The sequence below is a fragment of the Ptychodera flava genome, chromosome 4, assembly GCF_041260155.1.
Source record: "Ptychodera flava strain L36383 chromosome 4, AS_Pfla_20210202, whole genome shotgun sequence".
Classification (NCBI taxonomy): domain Eukaryota; kingdom Metazoa; phylum Hemichordata; class Enteropneusta; family Ptychoderidae; genus Ptychodera; species Ptychodera flava.
The window spans coordinates 5,353,507-5,365,981 of NC_091931.1; positions in this window are offsets into that span (position 1 = coordinate 5,353,507).

A 12,475-nucleotide genomic window follows, 5' to 3' on the forward strand; every position below is an offset into this window, starting at 1 on the left:
ATGACCCCTTGCTGCAGGAATGGAAGTTTACAAAAAAAATACAAAAAGCATGATTAGAAGCACCAAAGTGTGCGCATGCGTGCATCCTCGTACGCGGATGTCATTTCAAAGATCAAAGCAACGTGCTTCTTGAGATACTTGTTTTGTACCTCTAGAACCACAATCGTAGTGAAATCCACATGTGATCGTATCGTCCGTGCTCTCTGTTTGCAAATACGACTGGTGCTTCTTGCGAGACATATTTCGTATCCTTAGAAGCACACTGTAAAAAGACATGAAAATAAAGAAATTGCACCATTTTCCACTGTACTTAAAACACCTTTTTTCCCCATTAAATTATGACTGTGCTTCTTGCGAGACATATTTTGTGTTATTAAGCAATTGTGACGTATCTTCTACTGACCATCTTTAATTTAAAAAAACACACTCTTTCCTTATATCTTCCGATTTGTGCTTCTTGCAAGACATATTTTGTGTCCTTAGAAGCACACTATGAAAAAAACATGACAATATAAAGAAATTGCACCATTTTACCATAACTTATTGATGAAATTATTTCATGTTTTATTAAGCAATTGTGACGTATCTTCTACTGACCATCTTTAATTTAAAAAACACACTATTTCCTTATATCTTCCGATTTGTGCTTCTTGCAAGACATATTTTGTGTCCTTAGAAGCACACTATGAAAAAAACATGACAATATAAAGAAATTGCACCATTTTACCATAACTTATTGATGAAATTATTTCATGTTTTATGAAGCAATTGTGACTTATCTTCTACTGACCATCTTTAATTCAAAAAAAACACACTTTTCCTTATATCTTCCGATTTGTGCTTCTTGCAAGACATATTTTGTATCCTTAGAAGCACACTATTAAAAATAACATGAAAATATAAAGAAATTGCACCATTTTACCATAACTTATTAATGAATTATTTCACGTTTTATGAATCAATTGTGCCTTATCTTCTACGAAGACCACTTTCAATTGCATAAAATAATTTCCTTTGATATTATGGCTGGTGCTTCTTGCAAGACATGTTTTGTGTCCTCAGAAGCACACTGTCAAAACACATGAAAGTATAAATAAATTACACCATTTTAACTTAACTTACTGATGAATTTCTTTCATATTTTATTAAGCGATTGTGACTTATCTTCTACTGACCATCTTGATTAAAAAAACTTTTTACCTTTTATCTTCCAATTGTGTGCTTCTTGCGAGACATATTTTGTATCATTAGAAGCACACTATTAACAACATAAAATATAAAGAAATTGCACCATTTTACCATAACTTATTGATGAAATTATTTCATGTTTATGAAGCAATTGTGACTTATCTTCCACAGAACAGTTTTAATAATTCAAATAAAAAACCACACTTTCCTATTGAATTATGAATTGTGCTTCTTGCGAGACATATTTTGTATCCTTAGAAGCACATTGTTAAAAAACATGAAAATATAAAGAAATTGAACCATTTTACCATAACTTATTGATGAAATTATTTCATGTTTTATGAAGCAAATATGACTTATCTTTCACAGAACAGTTTTAATAATTCAAATAAAAAACCACACTTTCCTATTGAATTATGACTTGTGCTTCTTGCAAAACATATTTTGTATCCTTAGAAGCACATTGTTAAAAAACATGAAAATATAAAGAAATTGCACAGTTTTAACGTAACTCATTGATTAAATTCTTTCACAGTTTATTAAGCAATTGTGACTTATCTTCTAACGACCACTTTCAATTGAAAAAATAAACTTTTTCCTTTGATATTATGACTTGTGCTTCTTGCGAGACATATTTTGTATCCTTAGAAGCACACTATGAAAAACAAGAAAATATAAAGAAATTACACCATTTTAACTTAACTTACTGATGAAATTACTTTCATATTTTATTAAACGATTGTGACTTATCTTCTACCGACCACTTTCAATTGAAAAAAAAAACTTTTTCCTTTGATATTATGACTGGTGCTTCTTGCCAGACATATTTTGTGTCCTTAGAAGCACACTATGAAAAACATGAAAAGATAAAGAAATTGCACCATTTTACCATAACTTATTGATGAAATTATTTCATGTTTAATGAGCAATTGTGACTTATTTTCTACTGACCATCTTTAATTAAAACAAAAACACTTTTTCCTTTTATCTTCCAATTTGTGCTTCTTGCGAGACATATTTTGTGTCATTAGAAGCACACTATGAAAAACATGAAAATATAAAGAAATTGCACCATTTTACCATAACTTATTGATGAAATTATTTCATGTTTTATGAAGCAATTGTGCCTTATCTTCCACAGACCAATTTTAATAAATCAAATAAAGAACCACACTTTCCTATTGAATTATGACTTGTGCTTCTTGCGAGACATATTTTGTATCCTTAGAAGCACACTATACAAAACAAGAAAATATAAAGAAATTACACCATTTTAACTTAACTTACTGATGAAATTACTTTCATATTTTATTAAACAATTGTGACTTATCTTCTACCGACCACTTTCAATTGAAAAAAAAAACTTTTTCCTTAGATATTATGACTGGTGCTTCTTGCCAGACATATTTTGTGTCCTTAGAAGCACACTATGAAAAACATGAAAAGATAAAGAAATTGCACCATTTTACCATAACTTATTGATGAAATTACTTTCCGTTTTATGAAGCAATTGTGACTTATCTTCTACTGACCATCTTTAATTAAAAAAACACTTTTTCCTTTTATCTTCCAATTTGTGCTTCTTGCGAGACATATTTTGTGTCCTTAGAAGCACACTGTGAAAAACATGAAAATATAAAGAAATTGCACCATTTTACCGTAACTTATTGATGAAATTATTTCATGTTTTATGAAGCAATTGTGACTTATCTTTCACAGAACAATTTTAATAATTCAAATAAAACACACTTTCCTATTGAATTATGACTTGTGCTTCTTGCGAGACATATTTTGTATCCTTAGAAGCACATTGTTAAAAAACATGAAAATATAAAGAAATTGCACCGTTTTAACGTAACTCATTGATTAAATTCTTTCACAGTTTATTAAGCGATTGTGACTTATCTTCTACCTTCCACTTTAAATTGAAAAAAAACTTTTTCCTTTGATATTATGACTGGTGCTTCTTGCCAGACATATTTTGTGTCCTTAGAAGCACACTATGAAAAACATGAAAATATAAAGAAATTGCACCATTTTAACTTAACTTACTGATGAATTTCTTTCATATTTTATTAAGCGATTGTGACTTATCTTCTACCGACCACTTTCAATTGAAAAAAAAACTTTTTCCTTTGATATTATGACTGGTGCTTCTTGCGAGACATATTTTGTGTCCTTAGAAGCACACTATTAAAAAACATGAAAATATAAAGAAATTGCACCATTTTACCATAACTTATTGATGAAATTATTTCACGTTTTTGAAGCAATTGTGACTTATCGACGAAATTCTTTCATGGTTTATGAAGCCATTAATATTGTGACTAATCTTCTACAGACCATTTTAATTTTCAAAAGCTTAAGATAAAATCTAGGTAGACATCCTGAAACATACTGAAAACTGACTATAAAAAGTTGAGAGGTGTAACAGCGAACAAAAGTGAAGGATTATCCAGACCTAAATACTGATTTTTTTGAAGATATTTTCACCTAAAAGCTTTCAAACGTGAAAAGATATCGATAAGGTTTTGCCCTCCTAACTTCAATGGAGCAAAAACTGATTGATTTGGTGACCAAAGTTTTCCTTGCAAGAGGAAATCAAGAAAATTATGCTGAATTTCATCGATGATAAAAGCAGGAGGACAGAGGCAAATCAAAAGAGAAGAGTTTGGTTACAGCAAGGGGATTATTACATGACGCGGCCTTGGAATGGCATAGCTGGAGCATATCTATCCCACCATTATTAACACAGTCAATCCACTTTTTTTAATACTCACTACTGTTACCCGAATAAGTACCAAGGACCGTGAGACCAATACTATTCCAAAAAAATTCAAACAGGTGATCAGTACGCCCACGCCAAGGGCCAACCAAAAGACCCGAGAGACTTACGATAGATAATTTTTGCTGGCATGCTTGTAAACAGAAAACCAATATTTTAACCCTAAATTCAGTTTTACGAGTAACAAGAGTATTTATATCATCAGCATTAGTTGAAAGTATACGTTTATGTGCCGTGGGCTAGAGGGGCTACATGCACTCCCCCCGGATAACAAACCTTTATTTTTCAGAAGCCTTGTTACAACCGATAACTTTGTTACCAACCAATAACGTATCAAACCCGATAACGTAGTAATTTTTCCAAACCGATAACGGATCAACAAATTTACCGATAACGTATCAATGAACCAATAACGGATTAAATCAACTGATAACGTAGAAAAGTCAACCAATACTGCGTCAAAACAACCAATACTGTATCAATTAACTGATAATATCTGATTCAGTGATTCATGGGGAGCGATAGATCGATCGATTTATAGATAGATAGATATTAGATAGATAGATAGATAGATAGATAGATAGATAGATGGATAGATAGATAGATAGGTCGATCAATGTATCGCTAGATAAATCGATCACTCAATCGATAGATCGATCGATCTATATATTGATGTTTGATAGATGGTCGGTCGATCGATCGATAGATAAATTGATGGGCAGATCGATCGATAGAACGAATGATCTATAAATTCGATTAAAAATAGATCAATTAATCGATAGATCGATTTCTCGATCGACAAATTCGTCATTAGATAGATGGATAGATATATCTATAGATCGATTTGTAATCACATTGTCTCGTATTCAATTTTCTTTTCTTCAATTTATTTTTTCCGTTTAGCGTAAATTGTTACAAATTTAAGTTTGTTTCCCATACTAGACATATTGCAAAAATGATGCGGTGACGCGGTTTTTTAAATTTCTCCTCACTTTTTTACTCTTTAACCAACAAGAATGCGCAAAAAACATGAAAACGACATAGGAATGCACGCAGACATTAATGCACAGCAGTGTTGTTTTAGTATTTTTGTATAGCAACGGTTCTGTGGTTTGACTTTTAGTGCAGCAACGCACAGTTTTGCCAGCTTAATATAACAGTGAAATATATGTACAGTTCTGAATGGAATGTTAGCGTCAGTTATTTACGTGAATAACGACAGAAAGGATAAAAAGAAAGAAAAAAGCAATATGTTGTCTGCAAAATCTGTTGGCTTGCTTATACAGGAGTGAATTTTGATTATAAGGAATTCAATTGAGCAATGAGTCCAGATTTACCTGTAATTCAGCCCTAGAATGAGAGTTACATGAGTGTGTACGGGTACTTTATTATCTGCTCTGTTCTAGCAAGAGTCTATGTTTTATAACTTGTGTATTACGAATTTTGACCTAGTGTTATCGGATTACGGATGGGTATGATTGCAATTATTTTGTAAAGGCTTATCGTCATTTTGATATACTGACGTTGTAAGTAACGAAATTTTATAATCGGTCATATTGAAAACTTTTTTTCAAAGTCCTCCCAACTTAGAAAGTGTGTCAATAAAGACACTCACATCATGTGTGTTGTATCTTTAATTCATCCTGCAGGAATACTTATCAATTAGTTCGCATTTTCCAAATTGATGAAATTCGATTCGTGATGTCTGAGTAATATCACGAAAAGAGTATACTTCAAGTATATGTAGCTTTGAAGGTGTAACTGATTGATTTTGAAAAAAAAAACAAAAGATACACCACTAATTTATATTCAGTTGGTTTCCATTTATTAATACTTTATCGGTCGATTAATAATTTATTTGTTGACTTGATGCATTATCAGTTGATTGGAATGTTTACTTGACTTGGCTAGGGTATTGGTTGATTCAATATATAATTGGTTGATTCTTTCTTTCATGAATTTGACTTTGTTTGTACCGTCTATTTACTGTCTGTTCTGTGCTGTTTGTGTCTATGTTTACAACTATTGTCTTACAAATTTTGACCTAGTGTTATTGGATTATGGATTGGTATGATTGCGATTATATATATCATCGGTTGATTTGATACGTTATTATTCACTTGGCTACATTATGGGTTGATTTGATACACTCTCTCTATTTATCTAAGCAACGACCGATCTATCTATCCATCGAAATATATATATAATATCATATATATACATATATAGATTTATCAATCGTTCTTTAGTCGAGTAATCGATCAATTCATTCAATCGATAGAAATATTGCTCGATTGATAGATCACCATCGATAGATCAATCGGTCGATCAATCGATTGATCAATGGATTGATCGTTCGATCGAGGATAGATCTATCCCTATGAATCTATTCCCAGGAATCACTTGATCCAATCTATTCTCAGTTGATTTGATACGTTATCGGTAAATTTGTTGATACATTGTCGGTTAGGAAAAATTACTACGTTATCGGTTAGAAAAAATTACTACGTTATCGGTTAGTTACTATGTTATCGGTTGTAACAAGCCTTGGGATCTCTAGAATAAGAAATAATTTTAACAGAAAATAATATAGGGAGGCAATAGCGAATCTCAAACTCTACCATTTTTTACAATGCTTTAACTTTTTATACTGAAGGCTATGCTCATATGAAATCTGTTTTTGTTCCAGAATTATGTCAAACGTTTTTTTTGGCAAGCTGGTAGACAAATACAATTATATCTCTCTTCGACAAATGATCACTGATAGCATCGGTGACATTGGGCCTTCGTTACCAATAAGCTTAACTTGGCGATTGATATATGGCGGGTACCACATGTGGGGTAGAATGCGCTTAGTATTTTCGAAACATCTGACAGCACTTCTTGGTCTTTTGGCCAGAGGTCCATATATCTTTCTTTCATGAATTTGACTTTGTTTGAATACTGGTTATTCTGTTCTGTGCTGTTTTGTGTCTATGTTTACAACTGTTGTATTACGTAAATACGAATTTTGACCTAGTGTTATCGGATTATGGATTGGTATGATTACGATTATTTCACAAATATGAAATAAGTTTTAACAGGAATATGATATGATTTAGTAGCCATTTGGATCATATTTGAAAGGGTACCCACGTATCATGGCAAATTTGCTGAAACACATACATGTGCCATATCTGGGTGCCCCACCAAAATGATCCAAATGGCTACTAAATCATATTATCTTCCCATTAAATGTTTATTTCATATTTGTGACATACTTTCGAAACAAACAATCAAATCAGATTTTATATAAATGTTGCCTTTTGTATCATTTGTAGCAAAAGTATGGCAATTTTTTTGCTATTAAAAGTCTTGATATATTTGTGACATTTCCCTGCAGCAAATAAAGCAGATTTCATACAAAGTATTGTCTTTGTAATATATCTAAGTAAAACTTTGGTAAAATTTGAGATTAGCTGTAACAGTAATTTCCGATACAAACTTTAGGGTATCGGGTAAATGTTTGTCTTATTTCAGAAACAAAGATATACAATATTGAACATTACAATATGTCATTTTGAAGACTAATAAATTGCCTTTCTCATACAAGCCAGTTTAAGCTCAGTAGATGACTCAAAAGAATACTTTAACAATTTGAAAAAAGGTGCCAGTCTGCAGTACTGTGATAATGTGTTACTCTTCAAAATATGGCTATTACAGCCATACAATCCAAATATTTTTTCTATTAAAAGTCAATTTTATATTTCTGGTATGTTTCTGTAGCAAATAAAACAGATTTCATACAAAGCATTGCATTTCTTATTATGTCTAGCAAATAATTGGTAGAATTGCGATCCACTGTAATTTGCGCTGTTTAACTTTGGGGTATGAGTAAGTTTTAGTCATATTTCATGAATCTGTACGAAGCCTTTGAAAGAAAATGTAACGACCATCTCCATTAGTAGGAGCAAAAACATTGAGCAAATGATAGGAAGTATCATCCATTTTAACATGCAAATGCAGTAAACGACCTTGAACGATACTTCTGACAGAAAGAGCATCAACATTTTTGTTTCGCGGAAACAGCACTGCAACACCAGCAAAATTGCTCGTTCCATAAAAGAAGTAAATAGGCGCACGCCAAACAACTTTCCAATGTGCCTGATTTGCCATTGTAGAATGGGTTTCTTGTAGAAAATTAAAGTCAGCGCAATGGGTACACTTCAGTGAAGACAGAAAGTTGTACTGTTATAAAGAGCGTGACATCCATTCACTTTCCAAGAAATGACTGAAATACTTGTCATCACCAGAAAAGCAAAAACAAGAGAGAATATACATTCAATGTTTACTAATTGCCACGTTTTTACACTACCAGATTTTTGTATTAAGTCAAAAGTTTATGAATATATTAACAGATGGATTGTCTTTTGTTCCCTTTATACTTAACCGTCATAAACCTCGAAATTAGCGCTTAAAAATCTTCAAGATGTGTTTAAAGACGCGATGATAACCAGCAGAATATTTCTATGTTTCAACATCAAACAATGGTTGTTATTTGATACACATGAAGGTTAATTTTTAAACCGAAGATTGGTCCTCAGATACACGGAATTATAATAAGAAGAGGGATTTTTTGAATAAAAGGAGGTCTGTAGAAGATAAATCACGATGCTGTGGAAGGATTTCATCAAAGAGCTACCTGAAATGGTGCAACTTCTTTATTTTCATGTCTTTTAACAGTGTGCTTTTCAGGATATATAATATGTCTCGCAGGAATCACAAGTCAGAATATAAACGGAGAAGTGTTTTTACCGAATTAAATCGGTCTGAACAACATAAGTCACAATCGCTCAGTTAAATATGAAATGATTTCATTATTGGGTTACTTTAAAATGGTGCAATTTCTTGATTTTCATGTCTATATCTTTTAACACAATGTGCTTCTAAGGACACAAAATATGTCTCGCAAGAAGCACCAGTCAGAATATAAAAGGAAAAAGTTTTTTTTCAATTAAAAGTGGTCGGTAGAAGATAAGTCACAATTCCTTAATAAACTGTGAAAGAATTTACTCAATGAGTTACGTTAAAACGGTTGCAATTTCTTTATATTTTCATGTTTTTAACAATGTGCTTCTAAGGATACAAAATATGTCTCGCAAGAAGCACAAGTCATAATTCAATAGGAAAGTGTGGTTTTTTATTTGAATTATTAAAATTGGTCTGTGGAAGATAAGTCACAATAATTGCTCATAAAACATGAAATAATTTCATCAATAAGTTATGGTAAAATGGTGCAATTTCTTTATATTTTCATGATTTTTAACAATGTGCTTCTAAGGATACAAAATATGTCTCGCAAGAAGCACAAGTCATAATTCAATAGGAAAGTGTGGTTCTTTATTTGATTTATTAAAATTGGTCTGTGGAAGATAAGTCACAATTGCTTCATAAAACATGAAATAATTTCATCAATAAGTTATGGTAAAATGGTGCAATTTCTTTATATTTTCATGTTTTTCATAGTGTGCTTCTAAGGACACAAAATATGTCTCGCAAGAAGCACAAATTGGAAGATAAAAGGAAAAAGTTTTTTTTTTTAAATTAATGATGGTCAGCAGAAGATAAGTCAAAATCGCTTAATAAAATATGAAAGACATTCATGAGTAAGTTAAGTTAAAATGGTGTAATTTCTTTATATTTTCTTGTTTTTCATAGTGTGCTTCTAAGGATACAAAATATGTCTCGCAAGAAGCACCAGTCATAATATCAAAGGAAAAAGTTTTTTTTTTCAATTTAAAGTGGACGGTAGAAGATAAGTCACAATTGCTTAATAAACTGTGAAAGAATTTAATCAATGAGTTACGTTAAAACGGTGCAATTTCTTTATATTTTCATGTTTTTTAACAATGTGCTTCTAAGGATACAAAATATGTCTCGCAAGAAGCACAAGTCATAATTCAATAGGAAAGTGTGTTTTATTTGAATTATTAAAATTGTTCTGTGGAAGATAAGTCACAATTGCTTCATAAAACGGAAAGTCATTTCATCAATAAGTTATGGTAAAATGGTGTAATTTCTTTATATTTTCTTGTTTTTTATAGTGTGCTTCTAAGGATACAAAATATGTCTCGCAAGAAGCACCAGTCATAATATCAAAGGAAAAAGTTTTTTTTTTCAATTTAAAGTGGACGGTAGAAGATAAGTCACAATTGCTTAATAAACTGTGAAAGAATTTAATCAATGAGTTACGTTAAAACGGTGCAATTTCTTTATATTTTCATGTTTTTTAACAATGTGCTTCTAAGGATACAAAATATGTCTCGCAAGAAGCACAAGTCATAATTCAATAGGAAAGTGTGGTTTTTTATGTGAATTATTAAAATTGGTCTGTGGAAGATAAGTCACAATAATTGCTTCATAAAACATGAAATAATTTCATCAATAAGTTATGGTAAAATGGTGCAATTTCTTTATATTTTCATGTTTTTCATAGTGTGCTTCTAAGGACACAAAATATGTCTCGCAAGAAGCACAAATTGGAAGATAAAAGAAAAAAGTGTTGTTTTTTCTAAATTAAAGATGGTCAGTAGAAGATAAGTCACAATTGCTTCATAAAACGGAAAGTAATTTCATCAATAAGTTATGGTAAAATGGTGCAATTTCTTTATCTTTTCATGTTTTTCATAGTGTGCTTCTAAGGACACAAAATATGTCTGGCAAGAAGCACCAGTCATAATATCAAAGGAAAAAGTTTTTTTTTTTCAATTGAAAGTGGTCGGTAGAAGATAAGTCACAATCGTTTAATAAAATATGAAAGTAATTTCATCAGTAAGTTAAGTTAAAATGGTGTAATTCTTTATTTTTTCTTGTTTTTTATAGTGTGCTTCTAAGGATACAAAAATATGTCTCGCAAGAAGCACAAATTGGAAGATAAAAGGAAAAAGTGTTTTTAATCAAGATGGTCAGTAGAAGATAAGTCACAATCGCTTAATAAAATATGAAAGAAATTCATCAGTAAGTTAAGTTAAAATGGTGTAATTTATTTATATTTTCATATGTTTTGACAGTGTGCTTCTGAGGACACAAAAACATGTCTTGCAAGAAGCACCAGCCATAATATCAAAGGAAAATTATTTTATGCAATTGGAAGTGGTCCTCCTAGAAGATAAGGCACAATTGCTTCATAAACGTGAAATAATTTCATTAATAAGTTATGGTAAAATGGTGCAATTTCTTTATATTGTCATGTTTTTTTCATAGTGTGCTTCTATGGACACAAAATATGTCTTGCAAGAAGCACAAATCTGAAGATATAAGGAAAAAGTGTGGTTTTTAAATTCTTCGAGTATGTTAAGGCACGGCTCCGCAAGGGCGCCCTCTATCGACGAGTGCGTTTCGGTTTTACTGGCTAAATCGGCACATCCTTCCGTATTAGTCAAACTTTGTATATGTATTTTATAAAAAAACGACTCCGCAAAATAGTATTATGTTGATAAAATCCCGGAAATAATAATTTATTTCACTAAATAACGGTATTTTTGGTTCGAAAATGGTATGGTCTGTACGAGCACAGAATCCAGCCGGTAGACTCCCCATATCCTGTAAATAACCACACTGTCCGCGTTGACCTCACTTTCCATCACTAGTGCGACCTATACTGTAAGAAATTTCGCCCCCGTATTAATGACTCGCCACAAAATATCAGCTGACCCTTGACGGACGACCTCCAGTACGAGCGTAATTGGGGTCAAACTGTGCCTGCACTTGCTTTCTGGGATAAAGAATTGCCAGCATGATAATGACAAACATGTCAATATAATATTCAAATCAGCGATTTAAAAAAAATAACAAGTTTAGCGGCTGGATTTGGCAATTTTCTTGTCGTAATTTGGGACTAGTCGACTCTAGCCGGCCCAGGGAATCCTATGCAGGCCCCTGGGGAAGCCCATCCAGGGACCACATACAATGCTTTATGGGTAGAGACAGCTGACTGTATCCTAGTAACATGAGTAACGAGGCGGTCGCGTCCATTTCAGCACCGTACGCATTCAGCGATCGCGTCGGTGCGAGAGCAATTCTGGAGATCGATAAAATACTCAACCTCGCTTTTGTTTCTGACGTTTTTTTGTACATATCGTGAGTAGTGACAACCAGTAGTTGCAAAACACTCCTGTCTGTCCTTGATGAATGATGGCAAAAACAAGTGGTGGGCCACACATCAGGATCAACATGTGCTGATGGCGGCAACCCCGGGCGGCAACCATGATATGGCGTAGCCACAATATCCTTCGTCAAACTGCGTTCATTTCGATATGCTCTTGATATGCCAAGACCGAAACGGTGAAGTTGGCTGACATAAATAGCCGTTCCAAATCTCCCGTTTGGGTCTTTTGCCCACATGAGCTGAAGCCTCGAAGGCTACACTCGCGAGTACTCGCACTCCATATATCACGTCCGCGACCCGGTTGAATCAAGCTGAGCGCGCGCGCTCAGGGAAACATGAATATTTATTAGTGCAAA